Genomic DNA, 20,015 nt, shown 5'->3' with positions numbered 1-20,015 from the left:
CCCATGTTTAATTCTCAGCACTATAAAGATGATTAGAGAGGAAGAAGTAATGGAAACCATTCCAACTGGATTAGTTTCTGGGAGACTGTGTACGAAAGAACTTACCTTTGGGGCTGGTGAGATGGCTTAGTAGGTAAAACGTTTGCCTTGCAAGCATCAGGACCTGAGTTCTGTTATCAGAGTCCATGTAAGGAACACAAAACAAACCAGCCAGGCAGAGTGTCCCTTGCTAGTTTGGAATGCCGGTGCTAGAAGGGTAAAGGCAGGCAGATCCCTGGACCTTACTGGCTAGCCAGTCTGGCCCACTTATAGAGTGTGGAGAATGTGGAAGTCAAACGTGTCAAGAAAGAACTGGGATGGAGAATGAGGCACCACAGAGAGTCCTGATCTGCATTAGATCTAAGATGGCTACCAGAACACCAGTGAGACAGCAAAAAGTAAGCCAGGTCAGGGCAGTGACTGCTTCCCAGTCTTCATGGAAGTTCTAACAGATGGTCTACACCCCTTCCCACTTCTGAGTTACCTCATCCATCAGGCAGGGCTTTCATTGGAGCACTGTGACAAAATACGATCGGCCAAGGACTTAGGGGCTAGGGATTGGCTCAACACTGTATAAAAGCTATGGGCTGTGCCGTAAACACAGCTCTGCACCCTGACCCTGGTCTCCGGAGTCTGATTTCCCGGGATTTGTCACATGACTCTGTCACCTCTCACACCCCATCCTCAGTCCTATTTCCACCATTGAGCTCCATGCCAATGAGAGCCCCTGTCTCAAAAAGACAAGCTGGACGGCAACTGGAGTACACTTAACTTGTCCTATACATGCATGAACATGCAATGGCAAACTCGCACCCACACAAGCATGCACACTCGTGTGCACACACGTGTGCGCACGCACAGTGAATGAAGAAATATATTATTTAAAAAAGATGGGCTGGGGATTTAGCTCAGTGGTAGAGCGCTTACCTAGGAAGCGCAAGGCCCTGGGTTCGGTCCCCAGCTCCGGAAAAAAAAGAACCAAAAAAAAAAACAAAAAACAAAAAACAAAAAACAAAAAACAAAAAACAAAAAAAAAAACAGTAGCTGCTATCAGTGTCCTTTAGTTACCAAGTGCACACTGTGATGTTTTCAATAAGAATGGCCCCTGGGGAGGTATGTCTCTGGGGACAAGCTTTGAAGTTTTCTGCAATTCCTGGTTAGCATGCTCTTGCTCTCATGCTCTCACTCTCCTTCTCCCCCCTCCCCCTCTCCCTTTTCTTCTGCCTCCTTTTCATGGGTAAATGTGAGCTCTCATCTACTGTTCCAGCACCATGCCTGTTGCCAGGAACTAACACTCGGAAACTGTAAGTCCTAAGTAAACTCTTTCTTCTAGAGGTTGCCTTGGTCTCATCACGGCAATAGAAAAGCAACTAAGACTCACTCTTATCTCTTAGCATAGACGAGATGGTGATGTAGGTGCTGTTACTACTCTCACTTGACACACAAGCAAACTGAGCCTTAATGTAGAAAGTATCTGCCATTTAACCACCAGTTTATCCCTTCACCTCAGCGACTTGGTGTGACTTAATGCCTGAAACTCAACCCTAGTTCTCAGGATACTAGGAATCCAGTATGTTCAGCCTTCAGCCTTTTGTATGTGTGGAAGTAACGTGTGTGTGTGTGTGTGTGTGTGTGTGTGTGTGTGTGTGCGTGTGTGTGTGTTGGGATACACCCGAATGCACACTCATGGTCAGAGGAAGACATTGAGCACCCCCTCTATCACTCTGTTCCCTTGAGACAGGCTCTCTCACTGAACTTGGAGGTAGGCTGGCAGCCAGCAATCCTTTTGTCTCCTCCCTCTGCAGTGCTGGGCTTCAGGCGCATATGGCCACGCCCAGTTTCTTACTGGGGTGCTGAGGATTCAAACGCAGTTCTGCGTGTTCGGCCGGTGTGCTGTGGGCATTCTTACGCACTGAGCCGTTTGCTGCCATTGATGCTGCACCACACAGCTTCCACCTGCCTGATGTTGGCAGATTGCTCTTTTCTTCTCCGTGGTGCTTTAATAACCACCGTGTCTTTGACTGTAGAGCTCTCTGAGCAGGGAGCCGGTGCTCCATCTTCCCCAGCTTCCTTACTTTATTCAAATTACTAATCACTTAGAGCATTGCTAAAAGCCTTTCTCCCTCGCTCCCCATGCATGCTTAACCTAATTAACTATAAATGAGGAAAACGCTATCCACATTAAAAGAAAATGTTAACCTATAAATTATCAGACTCTTTCTGTGAGGCTAAGGATGCCTTTAAAAAAAGTGCCACCCTGGGGGAAGATTCTCAGTTCAGGAGAGTCCAGGGCCATTCCTCACCAACGCAGACCACAGAACACTGCTCCACAGTGACCACAGCCTCAGTGGTCAGTACAGTGGTATTCCTAATCCTTTCAATTTACTCCCTTTGTGTTTGTTACAAAATTCCCAGGAAAGCCGGGCAAAGAGGCGGATACCTTTAAACCCAGCACATGGGAAGCAGAGGCAAGAGGATTTCTCTGAGTTGAAAAACAGCCAGGACTTCCAGAGCTATATAGTGAGATCCTGTCTCAAAACAAAACAAAACAAAAAACAAAAACAAACAACCTCAAAACAGCAAACAAAATATTTCCAGGAAACTGAATACCAAGTCCTTAAAATGCCTCAGGAGCCCACTGAGGGAGAAAGAAATGGAATAACATCTTGTCCCTCACTACAGAGGCTCCTGATTCTCTCACAGGAAGATTCAGCCACCAGAAGCCCAGAGTTTTGAAAACCTCAGTTCACAGACTTCCAAATTGTCTGTGGACAATTTAGTCTCTGGAGCCTTCCTGCTGGGCTCACAACTGGGACAACTGTCTTGGAGGTCCCTGTTAGGCAGGGAGCTTATTTGCCCAGCCATCTGAAAGCCCGGGTTGATATAGTTCTTAAATCGACCTTCAAAGACGGAGAGATGGAACAGAACAATGCTGTGTAACTTTTTCTGGAGAGATTCAAACAAAAGAAAAATTCCCCCAACAACCAAGTGAACCAGTGAGTGTTTTGGGATTACAGAAGCATGGGTAACTTAAACGCAGCTCAGCATCACTGAAAAGCCCACGCCAGCCTGGTGATGAGTCAGGAAAGCTGCATCCCCGCAACTAACTCTCCGCATAACTTACAGGCACTGCGTGCATGCCTGCGTGCGTGCGTGCATGCCTGCGTGTGTGCGTGCGTGTGTGCGTGCGTGTGTGCGTGCGTGCGTGCGTCCTTGCGTGTGTGCGTGCATGCTGCTTGTGTGTCGGTTTTTGGATCCGGAGGCCTTTAAGTTTTGTTTACTTCCTGTCTAATAGTCCTCTCTCCAGGAAGGGAGGTTTCAGTTTCCAGGAAGTAGCTGCACAACAAACAGGAAACGGATAATGGGGTGGGAGGGGAGGCAGCAAGCACAGATCATCCTCCCGGGAAGCTGTGAAAGGAAGGTTTAGAGAAAATAGACCCGTTTCGTTGACCAAGGGGTGAGGCTGTGAAGTAGAAGTCTCCAAAGCAAAACTCACCTCTATTAAACTTTATTTGTAGCTGCTCCTGTTTTAAACTCGTGGAACACGTTGGGGCGGATGACTCTGAAGCTGTGACAACTGGTAGATCACAAGTCTAGCTTCGGCTCTTTATCCCCCAAATTAGGTCACACACCTCCATACAGTCTGTCTTTCAAGACGAGCTCCAGAGAGCTGCTGTGACCTCACAACTCTCAGAGTTGAGTCGTCTCCCTCCCTTTTGTAGCTGTAACCAAGTCCAGCTCCCCCCCGATGCTCATACCTATGACAACCTTCAACAATATGTACTGTCACGTGACCCTGGACACAGAGGCCGTGCCACATGAAAGCCTGTGAGAGAAATCCCGTTTGTTCCTGGGAACTGTAGGGTCTGTTTTTCCGTTTAGGACCATGTCCGGTTGTCCATCATATGATGCTATGACTCTTTATATTCTGGGACCTGACTGGAGTTAAAGGCTCTCTCCTGCAGAGTCCTTTCATGCTATACAAGGCAGCTACCACTCCTAATGTGATCCCACTGCAGGGTCCCTTACAGCTCTGCATGGCTGTCCCTCTACGAATGCCCCTCCGAAGGGCAATTCATCTCAGCCTCCTTTCTACATGCCTGTCCTGTTCCTAAGTTATAACAGTAACTAAGAAGGTGCAGCTGGCATAGAGAATTCCAGATTCTTCCATGCCCCTTCACGTTGGCTGCCGTTTATGACAAACCACAGCACACTTCTCTAGTTCTAGGAGCAGTTCTGGTCTCTGGGGGAATCAGTACAGGGTTTCTGTTCCCTCTCTAGGATTGCTGGGAGTTTAGAGCTCCATTCCTCCCTAGGCTCTAGGTAGCAGGAGTGATGGAGGCTGTGATCACACCTCTGGGGAATACGAGAGACCCAGCAGGCTTAATAGCCACATGTGCAGTCAATTCTTGATTATCCACGCCAATGATCTGTGACCCAGCCCCAGGTAATCCCAAACAACCGACAATCCTCTTTGGTTTTGGAATGGGCTCTGGTTTTTCCAGCTGTAGAGGCCTCTCTGACATATGCATTCCTTGGTTGGTTATTATAGATCATTTATGTTCCTTTAGCTGGGCACCTGGTCTGAGCAATGACTTGAAGTGTGTTTTGGATTGAAAATTTGCCTACCCCATTGACAAATGATTCCCTGGCAGGCAGTTGAATTTGACAGTACCATATATTGTAGTAAGAATCGTCTTCTAGGGGCTGGTGAAACCTCTTACTGGCTAAGAGCAATTGCTGCAGAGGCATGGGGGCCTGGGTTTCAAATCCCCAAGACCTATGTAAAAAGCCAGACGTGACTGCACACTTATGTAATCCCAGCTCTGTGAGAGACAGAGACAGGAGATTATCAGGTTGTTCTAGTCAGTCAGCCTAGCTCCAGGGTCAGTGTAGTGATTCAATTGAGAATGGCCCATACTGGCTCATATGTTTGAATGCTAGATCCCTAGTTGGTGGAGCTATATGAGAAGGATTAAGAGGTGTGGCCTTCTCAGAGGAGGTATATCATCGGAGGCAGGCTTTGAGGTTTCAAAAGTCTTCATCATTCCGATTGGTTCTCTCTGCCTCATGGCTGTTGTCTCAACAGATGCCCCTCAGCTACTGCTCCATGCCTGCCTACCTGCTGTCATGCTGGTCATGAACTCTACTAGTCTCTGCCACTGTGAGCTTCTAAATTACACACACGCACATGCATACGTGCACACACACACAGAGAGAGAGAGAGAGAGAGAGAGAGAGAGAGAGAGAGAGAGAAAGGGGATGGGGTGGCAGGAGATCATCTCTCCAGACTTGTTTATGAATTTATTTATTCATATGCTCCACACAAATGTGTTGTGTACCCTCAGTGTTCTAAGACTGTAATAAGTCAGAGCTATGGAGCCGAAGGACTAATCCCTGGCTCTTGAGGGGTGCACTTCCTCAGGAGGCTTAATGAGATAGATTGTTGTATCTTTTGGGTGCATCCATAAGAGTCTATGTGTGCATTCATGTTCATGTTTGTGCCCATGAGTGAGGGCAAGTGCTCATGTGTGTGTACATGTGTGTGCGTGTGCATGTATATGTGTATGTGTGTGCATGTATATGTGTATGTGTGTGTGAATGTGTGTATGTGAGTGTGTGAGTGTGTGTATATGTGTATGTGTGTGTGAGTGTGTGTGTGTATGTGCATGCGTGCGAGTATGTATGTGTGTGTGTGTGAGTGAGTGTGAGTGTGTGTGTGACTCTGTGTGTGTGTGTGTGTGTGTGTGTGTGTGTGTGTGTCAGAGCTGTTCTTCAGCTGATCTCCATGTTGTTTTGAGAAGGAGTTGCTCAGTGAACTAGGAACTCACCAATTTAGCCAAATTATCTGGAGCAAGCCCCAGAGATTCTCCTCTCTGAATTTCCACAGTTCTAAGTTTCTATTCAGGTGCTCCCACGCCTGGCTTCCCACCTAGGTTCTAGGGAACGAATTTAGGTCTTCATACCTGTAAGGCAAGGGCTTTACTAACTGAGCTACCTCTTCAGCCTGGCCCCTCCCTCAACTTTCTTATTTTGAAACATGGTATTGAACTCATTATGTAGCCTTAGGTGATCTTGAACTCTTGATCCTTCTGTGTGTATTACAAACATGAGCCACTATGCCCAATGTATGCAGTCCTCGATGGAGCTAGAACATCGGGCTTTACCCATGATAAGGAGTCACTCTACCAATTGATTCCCATTTCCAGTACATTCTGAGTCTGTTCCCTTGGCTCTGCACATATATGCTACACATGCAACAACGCTTACTTTCTGTTTCTACTTCTCATCTCAGCAGACACTTTCATGTGAGATGTTTCAACAATTGGAGGGAAATGCTGTAGGTGACTACATTTGGACAGGACCTACCAGAGACATTGAGAATTCAGGCCAGTATTTTAAATGGTTCAGAGATATTAAAATAGAAAAGATACCATAACAGGGGTGCATATTATTGGTGGATTTAAAATATTTACATTTAATAATCCCTATATTGACACTCAAACTCTAGTGTTTATATAAGTTCATTTGGAGGAAGAAAAATATTAAAAGTCTAAACTCCAGGCCTCTTCCGACTGTAAGAGCCAACCACTCTTTGTGGTTCCTGATTCACACTCAATTTATGCCACAAAAAAAATGAATGTGTATGTGGCTGAGCAGAAATCTCAGAAATACTTTGATTCTCAGAGGAACTTCTTCAGATACAAAGCACAGGTCATTGGCTACAACGCCCGTGGTCACAGAGAACAGTTCTCAGAAAGGCAGAGGTATCTGAAAAGCTCTGACTCAAAAGGCCTTAAATCCATTTCTTTCTATAAAGCGTGTCTATCCAATGACATTGAGAGAACTCGGATGATGGTGGGGAGGCAGCTCAGTGTTTGTTGTGCAAACTCAAGGACCTGGGTTCTGTACCTAGAGCCCAAGTAAAAAGAAAGCATGGTGAGGTTTGGTTCTAATTCCAGTGTTAGGGCCTATCCTATTTGTTGAGCTCCAGGCCAGTGAGACACATGTTGTCTCAGTAAATCAGATGAGTAGCATTTCTGAGGAATAGTACCCAAGGTTGTCTCTTGTGTTACCATGGATAGATGTGGGCATGTGTGTGTATATACTCTCTCTCTCTCTCTCTCTCTCTCTCTCTCTCTCTCTCTCTCTCTCACACACACACACACACACAGAAACACACACATACAGTCTCTCTCTTTCTTCCTCTCTCTCTCTCTCTCTCTCTCACACACACACACACACACACACACACACACACACACACACACACAGATGGGGTGGCTAGTTACTACCCTTTAGACCTATGTCTTCTCAAAGTCACCACCATCCTCACCTCCACACACACTGCTTTTGGACCTCATCCCCTTTCTTAAGATGACTAAGAAAGATAGCAACTTCCAATGATATGATGTTAGAGTTAAAGGTCACAGCTCGCCAGTTTATACTTTTATATTTCTGAAAGTAGAAAACACAAAGAGGAACTAGGGTCAGTAAAAGGCCTGCTGCATAAGCAGAAGAACCTGAGTTTGGATCCCGAGAACACCTGGAAAACTAAATGTGACAACATGACTCCAAAACCAGGGAATAGGTGGCTGAAATGGAGGGTCCATGGGAAAATGGGGGAGGCTCATCACAGACACTCACAAACACATCCATATACCACACACATTATAAAAAACAAATCCAAAAAAACCCCCAAAGAGAGCTAATAACTAAATATTGTTGTGACACTTCACTCACCTCAATGAGGTAAGAGGATCCTTCTGACAGAGTTGATCTCAACACCCATTGCTTAGCAGCAACTTTGGAGACCCCTCTAAAGTGAGATGGTGAGCTACAGATTAACTGGAGGTGCAGAGGCAAACCCTCCTCTCCGTGTCTTCCTCTACTGCCAGAACTACTAACACCACAGCCATGGACCTGGGTCTCCTGTGGGCCCTAGAATGCAGAGGAATTTGGAACATCCAATGAGAAAATACTTGGGCTTCTTTTGTGGCTAATTTGATGCATTCGAACTATCTTTCCAGTAACTAGGATTCTGCAGCAGGCTGAGGCCTAGTTTAAACCTTGCTTTCCCTTTCGCTTTCTGTTGTTATTAGACAATGCTTCACCTTCCCCTCCTCCTTTCCTTCCTCCCATCTCCTCCGTTCTCCTCCTCCTCCTCCTCCTCCTCTTCCTCCTCCTCCTCCTCCTCCTCCTCCTCCTCCTCCTCCTTCTCCTTCTTCTTCTTCTTCTCCTTCTTCTTCTTCTTCTTTTCCTCATTTCTTTTTGCTCCATTTTCTTTTCTGAGTTCCCCCATTGTGTTAGCCAGGGTTCTCTAGAGGGAAAGAAGGGTTAGACGAATGAATACTGTAAAATAGTGTTTGCTAGGTGGTCCTCCTGCAGGTGGGCTGCTAGGTAGCCCAACAATGGGCATCTGCAAGTCGGAGAAGCTGGAAACCTAGCAGCTGTTCAGTCCTTAAGGCTGACGCCTCAGCAGCCCCAATTTAGTGCTGAAGGCCTGGAGGGTTTCTGGAGAGGACAAGACCCTCAATCCCTTTGGAAGGTTAGGAAGCTGGATGGGTTCTGATGGCAGGAAAGAATGGCCACAGCATCCGCAGTGGGATACGCTCGCTCACCAGCAGGAAGCAAAGGCAAGCTGCAGTGTTTTTCCCCTCTTATCTCCATGGCTAGGTCACTGCTGGGAGGTGCCTGCCCGCCCACGCAGGGGTGAGAGTCTTCTCCTCAGTTAATCCTTCCTTGGAAACACACTTGCAGACCCTCCCAGAGGTGTGTCTCTGAGTTTATTCCAGATCCAGTAAAGTTGACAGTCAAGATTAACTATGACACACATGTTTCGATGCAAGAGGTTCTACTCCTCCCTGATCTCCTTCCTATCCCAACATAGAGTTCTTGATTTTTTTTTTCTCCTTATTAGCAGCAGCGATAACTCAGAAATCAGATAAAATGAGTCCAGAAGTTCTTGTGGCTGGTAAAAGGACATCCAGAAGCTAGATCTTGAACACACAGGTTTCTTGCAGGAGAACTTCTTCTGCAAGTGGTCTGGAGAAATTCCTTTGTGTGTGTGTGTGTGTGTGTGTGTGTGTGTGAGAGAGAGAGAGAGAGAGAGAGAGAGACAGAGAGAGACAGAGAGACAGAGAGAGACAGAGAGACAGAGAGAGACAGAGAGACAGAGAGACAGAGACAGAGACAGAGACAGAGAGACAGAGAGAACAAGAGTACAAATTGGAAGTTGGAACTCACCAGAAACTCACCAGACTCAAGGCTGTAGTTCTGAAGACGGAGGAGGTGGGAGTAGAATGCTCTGTGGGTCCCTCTGGTTGGGAGGGATAAAGGTAAGATTTTATAAAGCCAAATTCTGGGTCATGTTACAAATCATAGTTCACTGTATGTTGTTAGAACAATTCATGGTTTACAAGAAAGTCAACATCTAGCAAATATTTACTGTGGAATGTTGTAAGTGCTTTACACTAATGCACCTACATCAATCCCTACATTTTCATAAGCAGGACTTGCAATTGGCCCCATTTTACGAAGCCAGGAAGTGAAGAAGGTAAGAATTGACATTATGTCATTAGGGCTGTGGAATCTACATGGATTTTGGCATGCCAACCTGTTGTGGTTTGCCCTGAAGTTATCTGTATTTGATGCTAATTCCACTGCCCCAGGGACAGCTGCCTAGTCACTACTCAGGAATCAGGAGACTTCACCAGAACCTTCCCCCCATTGAATTTGTAAAGTACAGGTGAGGGGCAGGTACAGGATAGAAGGAGGCCTGTCATTGGAGGAGAAGGGAGAGAAGTTTGAAGGAAGAGGAGGAGACTAGAACAGAAAGGAAGAGACAAGAGGAGAAGGAGAGAGAAGCTTCGGCAGGACAATGGAGGCTGACGTTAAGATTCCGCTCTGTGTATTTACAGGTTGTTATCAATGTTCCTAAGGGATGGATGGTACCGGGCTTTGTATGTTTAAGTGGCAATTATATCTTATCAATTAGATCTAAGATTATTGTGTTGTGTGTTCTTTTATGTGACAGTTTGAGTGTAGGAAAGTGTGCGGCGGCAGGAGACATTGGGCCGCCGAGGAGTTGGGATGTGTTTCTGCCAAGATATCTAGCAGATATCTTGGGGCACCACAGTGCAGGACCTAGTGAGGTAAAAGACAAAGATACATTTTTCGATTTTTATATTTTTACATCAACACCAAGCACTTGTGATGACTCTCAAGGTTGTAAGAATAGGGTGTCATCTTTGTCCTCCCCTCTTTTTTCTGGAGACGGAATCTCATGTAACCCAGTCTGGTCTTGACATCATTGTGTAGCAGAGGATAGCCTTGAATTCCTGGTTCTCAGGCCTCCAGCTCCCGAGTTCTGAGATTGTCATCCTACCCTATGTGGTGCTGGGGATGGAGCCAGGGCTTCATGCATACCAGGCAAACAGTCCATGAATGCCTTCAGTTCTCTTTTGTCCTCTTATCTTGTTCTCTACTTCTGGTTCTTACCAGAGTAGATTCGCCCTGTTCTCTGACATGTGTGAATGTCCAAAGGCATTTCTGGTCATTACAACTGAGTATGTTGCTAACTACTTTATGGTCTTGAGAAACCCTTTCACCAAAGGAATAATTCAGGCCTAAAAGCCAGTGATGTGTAGGTTGAGAAGTCGTGATGTAGTTTTAGAAAAGGGTTCAGAAGACTGGGAGACTGTTGGCACACAAAGACTCGCTGGTGGCAAGGTCAGGCGTTGGACTCCATCTGGCAGTCAGGATAGTTATGTAGGAATTATTAGGTAGATCATAACTAGATAGATAGGCAGTCCCCTATACTGAGGGATTTTCTTGATGACAGTCACTTTCCAAATCAAAGCTGAAAGAATTGTTTTTCCTAGAAAACCAGGCGATGCACAGCTTGCTGATTGGCATCATGAGGTTACTTGTCCATGCAACCCCCGCTCCCATTCTTTATAAAGCCCGGAGCAAGAGCTGGACTGAAGTAGTGTTTCTTTGGACCCTTCCTGTTGGGTGGGAGCTCTGATCACAGTTGATTGGAGTCCCGAAACTTTGCACTGTTCCTGGGAGCTCCCTTTCTATGATGCTCAATAGATCTTTGCTTTCAAACTCAGCCATTATCAGCAGGTTCCAGTGATTGGATCCATGAGACACGAACCTGCCGACATTGCCTTCGATATTTGGAGCTCTGTGACTGATAGCCACCTGGCATCTTTGCACTGACACCAATCCTAAGTTTTGTTTCTTTCTGTTTATTTTACGAGATTCTGCCATACTCAAGGAAGCTGCCTGGGTCTCCTTGGGAGCTACTTCTGAAAGGGGGCTCTTGTTTGAGAAGTAGCACTGAGTGACAGAGATGTTTTGGTTAATGGGCCTAGGTTCAAATCTCATTCATAAAGTGGGGACTATAACTTCTATTTTGTAGAGTTGTATCAGTGTCCAAATCAGATAATTTATATAAAGTATCCATTACACAGGGGGCTCATAAGTGTTACGGTATTCCTTTAGGTCACATATTACAGTAGATGCCACCTTCAAGACAGGGTTTGATTCATCATTTAATACTTTGGAGGTGGCTGGTATATAAGATGAACTCAGGGAAGCTTTTGCCTCACAAGACTGAGTACATGATTTTAATCTCCAGCACCCTCATAAAAATCTTATAATGATATCGTGGTCTTGTAATTCCAGAGTTGGAGAGATGGGAAATGGGAAATGGAAACAGGAAACTCCCTGAAAGCTCACTGCCAGGTGGGTGGACCTATGTTGTGTCTACATGTTTGTGCTTGCACACACACACACACACACACACAAACACACACACACAAACACACAAACACACGCACACACCTCAACCCCAATTAAGATGAGACTCATTCTTTCATCTCTTTGTCTCTCTGTGTGTTTGTGTGTGTTTTAGGACTTATTTATTTTATGTAGATGAGTAGTAGTACAGTGTAGCTGTTTTCAGACACACCTGAGGGCATCAGATCCCATTACAGATGGCTGTGAGCCACCATCTGGTTGCTGGGAGTTGAACTCAGGACCTCTGGAAGAGCAGTCAATGTTCTTAACCACTGAGCCATCTCTCCAGCCCCCTCATCTCTTTCTTTTATTTCCACACCACGGCTCCATCCTATTGTCTTGGACATATTAGGAGAGATTGTGTTTTAAAGCTTCTGTCCTCCCAAACCACTTAAACAGAATAACTTTGGGTGGGAAAGAGGACATTATTAGTAAAATTGAGGGCTTTCTCTAAATCTACTTGAGTGGGGGCCCCAGACTCCCTAGGGGAAAATGTCTGCAAAGGTACCACTGGGGGCTCAGAGGGAAATATTATGTTCTAACCTTTTAAAAATTAATCCGACTGTTAAGAGGGGTCCCAACTGTATTTCACCGAAGCCATAGTCTGAAAGGTACAACAATTGAACCAGGACAAATGGAGTGCCCTAAGAAAATGTCATGCCATAGATTTACCTACCTACAAGGCATTGGCATGGTTCAGGTCAGAGGTTAATTAAAGACATTGAAAGGTCATCGTGTGATTAGGTGAAGGCAGACTTTTAATAGGACATTGGCCTGAGCCACACTGACAGAAGATTTATGCCAGGCGCGATGACATTGCCACGAATCCTGCTGATAACAAGAGCCTCAGTATTGGCCTGAGCAGAATGATGAATGAAGCCCATATCTCCCCACACTGCTCATTACGAGCCCTTCACTCCCGGTGGCACTTAGCAGCATCTATTTACCGGGCTTCGAGAGTGTGGGACAGCATCCAGTCCATCTCATACTTTTAAATGTGCACTCGTGATATAAAAATGAAACAAGAGATAAGATTAGGCCATTGAGTAATTGCACGGCACCGCCTCCTGGACTGTTTGCACCAGCATTAACCTCACACGCTCCCAGGACTCTTCCAGTGTGTGAGCAGCTCAAGAAAATTAATTGTCTGAGGCAGAAGGTCAGAGGGGAAAAATTACCGATAAGCGCGAAACACGCTATAAAACAGAACCTGGCTTGAGTCTTGCCTTCCACGGCTCTCAATATGTGGAGAAAAGATAATGTGAGGAAAAAGACATCCAGATCCCACTGCCACGCTTAGCGTTGCTGTCATCCGATTAGGGAGCAGGATCTAGAAAGAAGGCCCAGTAGATGGAGAATAAAAATAATAAATAAGTAAATAGAAACAGCGTACGATATTGCTCGGCCAAAAGCAGATGGAGGAAGAACTAAAGGCCCTGATGAATAATGTTTACTTTCCCACGAAACTCCCTTTCAGCATGTTATGTATTTATCAAACCACCAGAGTGTAAATCCTATGAATAAGCCCTCCCAGCTCACAGCCAGCAGACACCATGGAAACTGCGGCAACAGAAAACGCTCGAGCATTCGAAAGGCTACTTTCTATGGAGTTGAGCATAGCCATGTCTGTAGCTTCACAGTGCAGGGGGCGGGGGGTCAGAATCTTTCTGCTTGGTCCACCAACCAGGGCCAGGCCAAGGGAAGATCACGTCCCATCTAACCCCAAGGCAAGTGCCACATTAATTCAGAAACTCAAGGTGAAGAGCCCAGTGGAGATGGTAGGACTAGGAGCCAGCTGCAGGAGAGTGGCGGGATCACTGGAGCTTTTTAAAAAATATTTTAAATTATCTGTATGTAGTGGGGTAGGGGTGTGGCACGGGGATTTATGCCCACGAGTGAAATCCCCTTAGAGGCCAGAAGAGGATGTTGGATCTCCCGGAGCTGTAGTTACAGACAGCCGTTAGTCTGGGCTCTGAGAAACAAACTCAGGTTCTCTGGGAGAGCAGTCTGTGGGCTTCTAATAGCCAAGCTATCTCTCAGCCATTTTGAGACCATTCTGTTTATGGATAGAGCATATGTCAGCTGGATTTATACAGTCTAATAGTTCAGCCCAGGATATACATGCAATCTATAGGAGATATAAGACTAAAACTATACATGCCAACCACATTCTGTGATACAGAGTAGACTATAGTTTTTGAGGGTTTAATGTAACCTCACTCGGAATGTGCAAAACCTAGCAAGAAATATAGACATTTCCTTGACAGCCTTTTGCAAGGAGTCTTCGTTCAGCTTGTATATATTATGCATGTACGTGTTAGCATACACATGTGTGTTAACGCTAGGAGTCCTCCATTCCTGCTCCCTTATTTTCTTTGAGACAGGTCACTCACTGAACCTGGCCTTAAAGATGGAGGATTCTTGGAGAGCTGGTCTTCAGTCTCCCTCTGAAGCCCAATGAAGATGGCTTGAATACCAACAAAAACATCAACCGAGGCAGCAACACAGTAGATAAACTTCAGGGGCAGTGAGGGCCAAACAAGCAAAAGCAAGGTTTTTGACTCAAGTTGCCATCCACTTTTAGGGTGGGTCTTGCCATTTCTCAGAATCGGATCAAGAAATCCCTCACCGGAGTGCCCCATGGCTTGTCTTCTTTCAGTTGACTCTAACCCCATCATAATCATAGCATAGGCAGGGCCATTAAAGTGTGTGTGGGGGAGTGGGGGTAGAAGTTGACACTGCTATGGGGCTATTGGTGCATGGTGTAAGACATGACTATCAGTTTGGGATTCATTTCACTTTCGGAGGTGATTTAAAGCTACCTGCTGTAAACGGCCATTGCAAACTGCCCAGTTCAAAGGGCTAGACTGGAACAGACAGAAAGTGTCTCTCCTCTCCTCTCCTCTCCTCTCCTCTCCTCTCCTCTCCTCTCCTCTCCTCTCCTCTCCTCTCCTCTCCTCTCCTCTTCCTCCTCCCCCTCCTCCTCCTCCTCCTTCCTCTCTCTCTCTCTCTCTCTCTCTCTCTCTCTCTCTCTCTCTCTCTCTCTCTCTGTTTTAGACAGGGTTTCTCTGTGTAGCCATAGTGAACCTAGAACTTGTTTCTGTAGACCAGGCTAGACTTGAACTCAGAGATCTCCCTTCCTCTGCCTTAGGAGTGCTGGCACTAAAGGCACATGCCATCACCACCTGGAAATTTCCTTTAAAAAACTATATCACTAGGAACATCTTGTTTTAAAAATTGGGTAATCTCAGAAATTGGGAGGCACAGGCAGGTGGATCTCTGTGTTTGAAGTCAGCCTGGTCTACAAAGCAAGTTCCAGAACAGCAAGAGTTACACAGAGAAACCTTGTCTCAAACAACTAAATGATGATGATGATGATGACGACGACGACGACGGTGGTGGTGGTGATGACGACGACGACGATGATGGTGATGGTGATGATGATGGTGGTGAGGGTGATGATGATGATGATATAAATAAGGGTCGAGATGTCTCAGTGACTAAGAGCATGGACTGCTTTTGCAGAGAACCTTCTCTCCATTCTCAGACCCTAGTGACGATGGCCTATAGCTCCAGCTACCAGTCATCTTCTGCCCTCTTCTGCCCTCTTCTGTCCTCTTCTGCTCTCTTCTGCTCTCTTCTGCCCTCTTCTGCCCTCTTCTGCTCTCTTTTGCCCTCTTCTGCCCTCTTCTGCCCTCTTCTGCCCTCCTCTTCTGGCCTCTTCAAGCACCTGCACCAACAGGCCCATATCCACACAGAGACATGAACAAACATAGTGAAAAAATAAATCTTTAAAAATGGGTAATAAAAGAGAAATGAATCAACTATGTAGCTAAGTTAGTGATGATCTCTTCTGCTCCAGATGTTATTGAGAATCTGAGAGTCTCAGTTGGCTGTCCAAGGCTGGGGCAAAAAGTGTCGGCTACCTCTCCTGGCTTTTTCATGTGGGTTCTGAGGACCCAATTCAAGTCTGCATGTGTGCATAACAAGTACTGAACTCAGTGAGCAAGCCTGTGATGAAGGTTGTTCTGATGCCTGCCTTCGATGAGCCGTGGTTAAGCCATGCCCTTAAGTCAGAAGGGTAGCCTTACTTAAATGTCAGAATCTGTCTAGGTAGCTCTCATGCACAGGGTCCTGTGATGCAAACTATACTTTTAGAGATTGACCAGAGGCTTTGGCGAGTTAAAGGGCACAGGAGGGATTGTTCCAAAGAAATCTGTTTTTAGCTTGTGCAACAGAAATTCATTCGATGTCTGACCACAGAGGCTTTTTTCCATGAAGCATTTATGAGTGTCTCATGGAATTTATTTTGGAAAATGACTTATGGAAACAAATGTGAAAGGAAATACTGCTAACAGTTCCTAGTTATGGCTTCAAGTTAGCAGAAAACACACACACACACACACACACACACACACACACACACACGAATAGGAGAGAGATGCAAAAACTCAAAGTGGAGGAAGACTGGAGAGATGGGTCAAAGATGTGTGTTGCGTAAAGATGTGTGTTGCGTTTGCAGAGGACTAGTGTTTGGTTCCTAGCATCTGTGTCATGTGCCTCACAACCAATTGGAACTCCAGGTCCAACATCCTCATGTGCCCCCCATCCTCCATACACTATTTTCTTTTTAAAAAACCTCAAAGGACCGAAGCATGAAATGCTAAGTCTTTCTTGTAATTCTAGCGCTTGAGAGGAAGAGGCAAGAGGATCAGGAGTACAGGGATAGCCTGGGCTACATAGGGAATTTGAGGCCAGCCTTGTCTACTAAGACTCTATTTCAAAACAAACAAACAGCTTGTGAAGGCATAAGCAGGGAGTAGATTGAGCCTTTTGATTCGCTGTAGCCGATGTCTAGGTATTGCACCTCCTCCTTAACATGTCCAGTAACAGTAGAGGGTCAGAGAAAATGCTGTGCTACAAGAGAAAAGAAACAAACCAAAAAACCTCCAAACAAACAAAAATTCAGGCACCACAAAGCCCCAAATCACAGAGCAGCCTATCTGAGCGTGTTTTCTTCTTCTGCCTGTTATCTTAGTTACACTTTATCATTGATGTTGCACTTTGGGCTTCTTCTGCCTTGGACCATAGCCACCTGGAGCCTCTGTTTGATGGAAAGCAAGGAGATGACTGTCAACCTGGACTGTTCTTGGCAGGCAGGACTGAGCTGAACAGGAAAACAAATGCAGGATGAACAGGAACACAAACGTCCCAATGCAGGCCAGACTCCCTAGCCACGCAGAGGAGCAAAGCCACGGTGCATTCCTCTCAATTATCGGGAGGATTCCCTGGGAAAGTCAGTGAAATCTGACACAGACAAGTCAGACGTGACAATCTAAATAAATGGAATCATGTGTCGAAGAGATCCTGCTAGTGTCTCCTGGAATTTTCCTCTTCTTCTTTGTGTATGTGTACACGCATTCCTGTGTATATACATGTGAATGCTGGCTGTCTTAGTTAGGGCTTTACTGTTGGGAAGAGACACCATGACCAAGGCAACTCTCAAAAGGACAACGTTTAATTGGGGCTGACTTTCAGGTTCAGAGGTTCAGTCCATTATCATCGAGGCAGGAACATGGCAGCATCCAGGCAGGCTTGGTGCAGGAGGAGCTGAGAGTTCTACATCTTCATCTGAAGGCTGCTAGCAGAAGACTGGCTTCCAGGCAGCAAGGACTAGGGTCATAAAACCCACACTCACAGTGACACACCTACTGCAACAAGGCCACATCGTCTAATAGTGCCACTGCCTGGGCCAAACATATACAAACCATCACATTGGTGTACATGCAGGTCAGCGTGTGTGTGTGGGTGTTTTCCTCAATTGCTTTCCTCATTATTGTCAGATTTTAATCTTATTTTTAATTGTATGCTTCTGTCTCTGGGTATGTCTGCTGCAGTGTGTGTGAGCACCCTCAGAGGCCAGAAGAGGGCATCAAGATGCCAGGGAGCTGAAATTACAGGGAGGTATAAGCACCCACTATGGGTTCTGACAACCAAACTTCCATCTTCCCCAAGAGCAGTGCACAGCCTCAACTGCTAAGTCATCTTAGCATGTCATTTTGAGGCCAGGCCTGTACTGATTAGTTTTTTTATTTCTTTTCTTTTATTGGATTTTTAATTTATGTTTTATATGTTATCCCCTTTCCAGAATTCCCCTCCAGAAACCCACTATCCCATCCCAACCTGCTTCTATGAGGGTGTTCTCTCACCCACCCACCCACTACCTCCTGCCTCCCACCCTGACATTCCCCTACACTGGGCATCAAGACTTGAAGGACCAAGGGCCTCTCCTCCCATTGATGTCCAAAACAAGACCATCCTCTGCTACATATGCAGATGGGGCCTTAGGTCCATCCCTGTGTACTCTTGGGATGGTGGTTTAGTCCCTGGGAGCTCTGATTGGTTGATATTGTTGTTCTTTTTGTGGGGTTGCAAACCCCTTCGGCAACTTCAGTCCTTTAACTCCACAATTGGAGACCCCATTCTCAGTTCAATGGTTGGCTGTGAGCATCCACCTCTGTGTTCGTCATGCTCTGGCAGAGCCTCTCAGAAGACAGCTATATCGGGCTCCTGTCAGCATGCACCTCTTGGCATCCCCAGTACTGACTGGGTTTGGTGGTTGTATGTATGTGGGCTGGATCTCCAGGTGGGGAAGTCTCTGGATGGCCATTCCTTCAGTCTCTGTTCCACAGTCTCCATATTTCCTCCTGTGGGTATTCTAAGAAGGTCTGAAGCATCCACACTTTGATCTTCCTTCTTCTTGAGCTTCATGTGGTTTGTGAATTGTATCTTGAGTATTCTGAGCTTTTGGGCTAATATCCACTTATCAGTGAGTGTATACCATGTGTGTGTGGGTATTTATTTTGTGTGTGTGATTAAATTACCTCACTCAGGATGATATTTTCTAGTTCCATCCATTCACCTAAGAATTTCATGAAGTCATTGTTTTTGATAGCTGAGTTGTACTCCATTGTGTAAATGTACCACATTTTCTGTATCCATTCCTCTGTTGAAGGGCATGTGAGTTCTTTCCAGCTTCTGGCTATTATAAATAAGGCTGCTATGGACAGAGTGGAGCACGTGTCCTTGTTGAAGCATCTTTTGGGTATATGCCCAGGAGTGGTATAGCTGGTCCTCAGGTAGTACTATGTCCAATTTTCTGAGGAACCTCCAGACTGATTTCCAGAGTGGTTATACCAGCTTGCAATCCCACCAACAATGGAGGAGTGTTCCTCTTCCTCCACATCCTTGCCAGCACCTGCTGTCACCTGAGTTTTTGGACTTAGCCATACTCACTGGGGTGAGGTAGAATCTCAGGGTTGTTTTGATTTGCATTTCCCAGATGACTAAAGATGTTGAACATTTCTTTAGGTGCTTCTCAGCCATTTGATATTCCTCAGTTGAGAATTCTTTGTTTAGCTCTGTACCCCACTTTTTAACAGGGTTATTTGATTCTCTGGAGTCTAACTTCTTGAGTTCTTTATATATATTGGATATTAGCCCTCTATCAGATGTATGATTAGTAAAGATCTTTTCCCAATCTGTTGGTTGCCGTTTTGTCCGATTGATAGTGTCATTGTCTTACAAAAGCCTTGCAATTTTATGAGATCCAATTTGTAGATTCTTGATCTTAGAGCATAAGCCATTGATGTTCTATTCAGAAAAATTTCCCCTGTGCCCATGTGTTTGAGGCTCTTACCCATTTTCTCTTCTATTAGTGTCAGTATCTGGTTTTATGTGGAGGTCCTTGATCTACTGGGACTCGAACTTTGTAAAAGAATGGATCGATGTGCATTCTTCTACATGTTGACTGCCAGTTGAAAATGCTGTCTCTTTTCTACTTGTTGGTTTTAGCTCCTTTGCCAAAGATCAAGTGACCATAGATGTGTGGGTTCATTTCTGGGTCTTCAATTCTATTTTATTGATCTACCTGCCTGTCTCTGTACCAATACCATACAGTTTTCATCACTAACGCTCTGTAATACAGCTTGATGTCAGGGATAGTGATTCCCCCAGAAGTTCTTTTATTGTTGAGGATAGTTTTCATTATCCTGAGCTATTTTGTTATTCCAAATGAATTTTAAAATTGTTCTTTCTAACTCTGTGAAGAATTGACTTGGGATTTTGAGGGGGATTGCACTAAATCTGTAGATTGCTTTTGGAAAAAT

At 45.5% G+C, this 20,015-nt stretch overlaps 1 protein-coding gene across 1 annotated transcript in view; it reads right to left on the bottom strand.

Annotated features, from left to right (window-relative positions):
- The window catches only part of LOC134481483 (histone H3.v1-like), a 29,132-nt gene extending 25,336 nt beyond the window's left edge, over window positions 1–3,796 (bottom strand). The window contains exon 1 of the mRNA XM_063272671.1: window positions 3,536–3,796. The gene's annotated coding sequence lies outside the window, so the exon portion shown is untranslated. The remainder of the gene's footprint in view (window positions 1–3,535) is intronic.
- Between the last annotated feature and the right edge of the window lie 16,219 nt (window positions 3,797–20,015).

Source organism: Rattus norvegicus, chromosome 13 (assembly GCF_036323735.1).
Source record: "Rattus norvegicus strain BN/NHsdMcwi chromosome 13, GRCr8, whole genome shotgun sequence".
Lineage (NCBI taxonomy): Eukaryota > Metazoa > Chordata > Mammalia > Rodentia > Muridae > Rattus > Rattus norvegicus.
The sequence above is the reverse complement of the archived record's forward strand: the minus strand, read 5'-3'. Positions and strand labels throughout refer to the sequence as shown.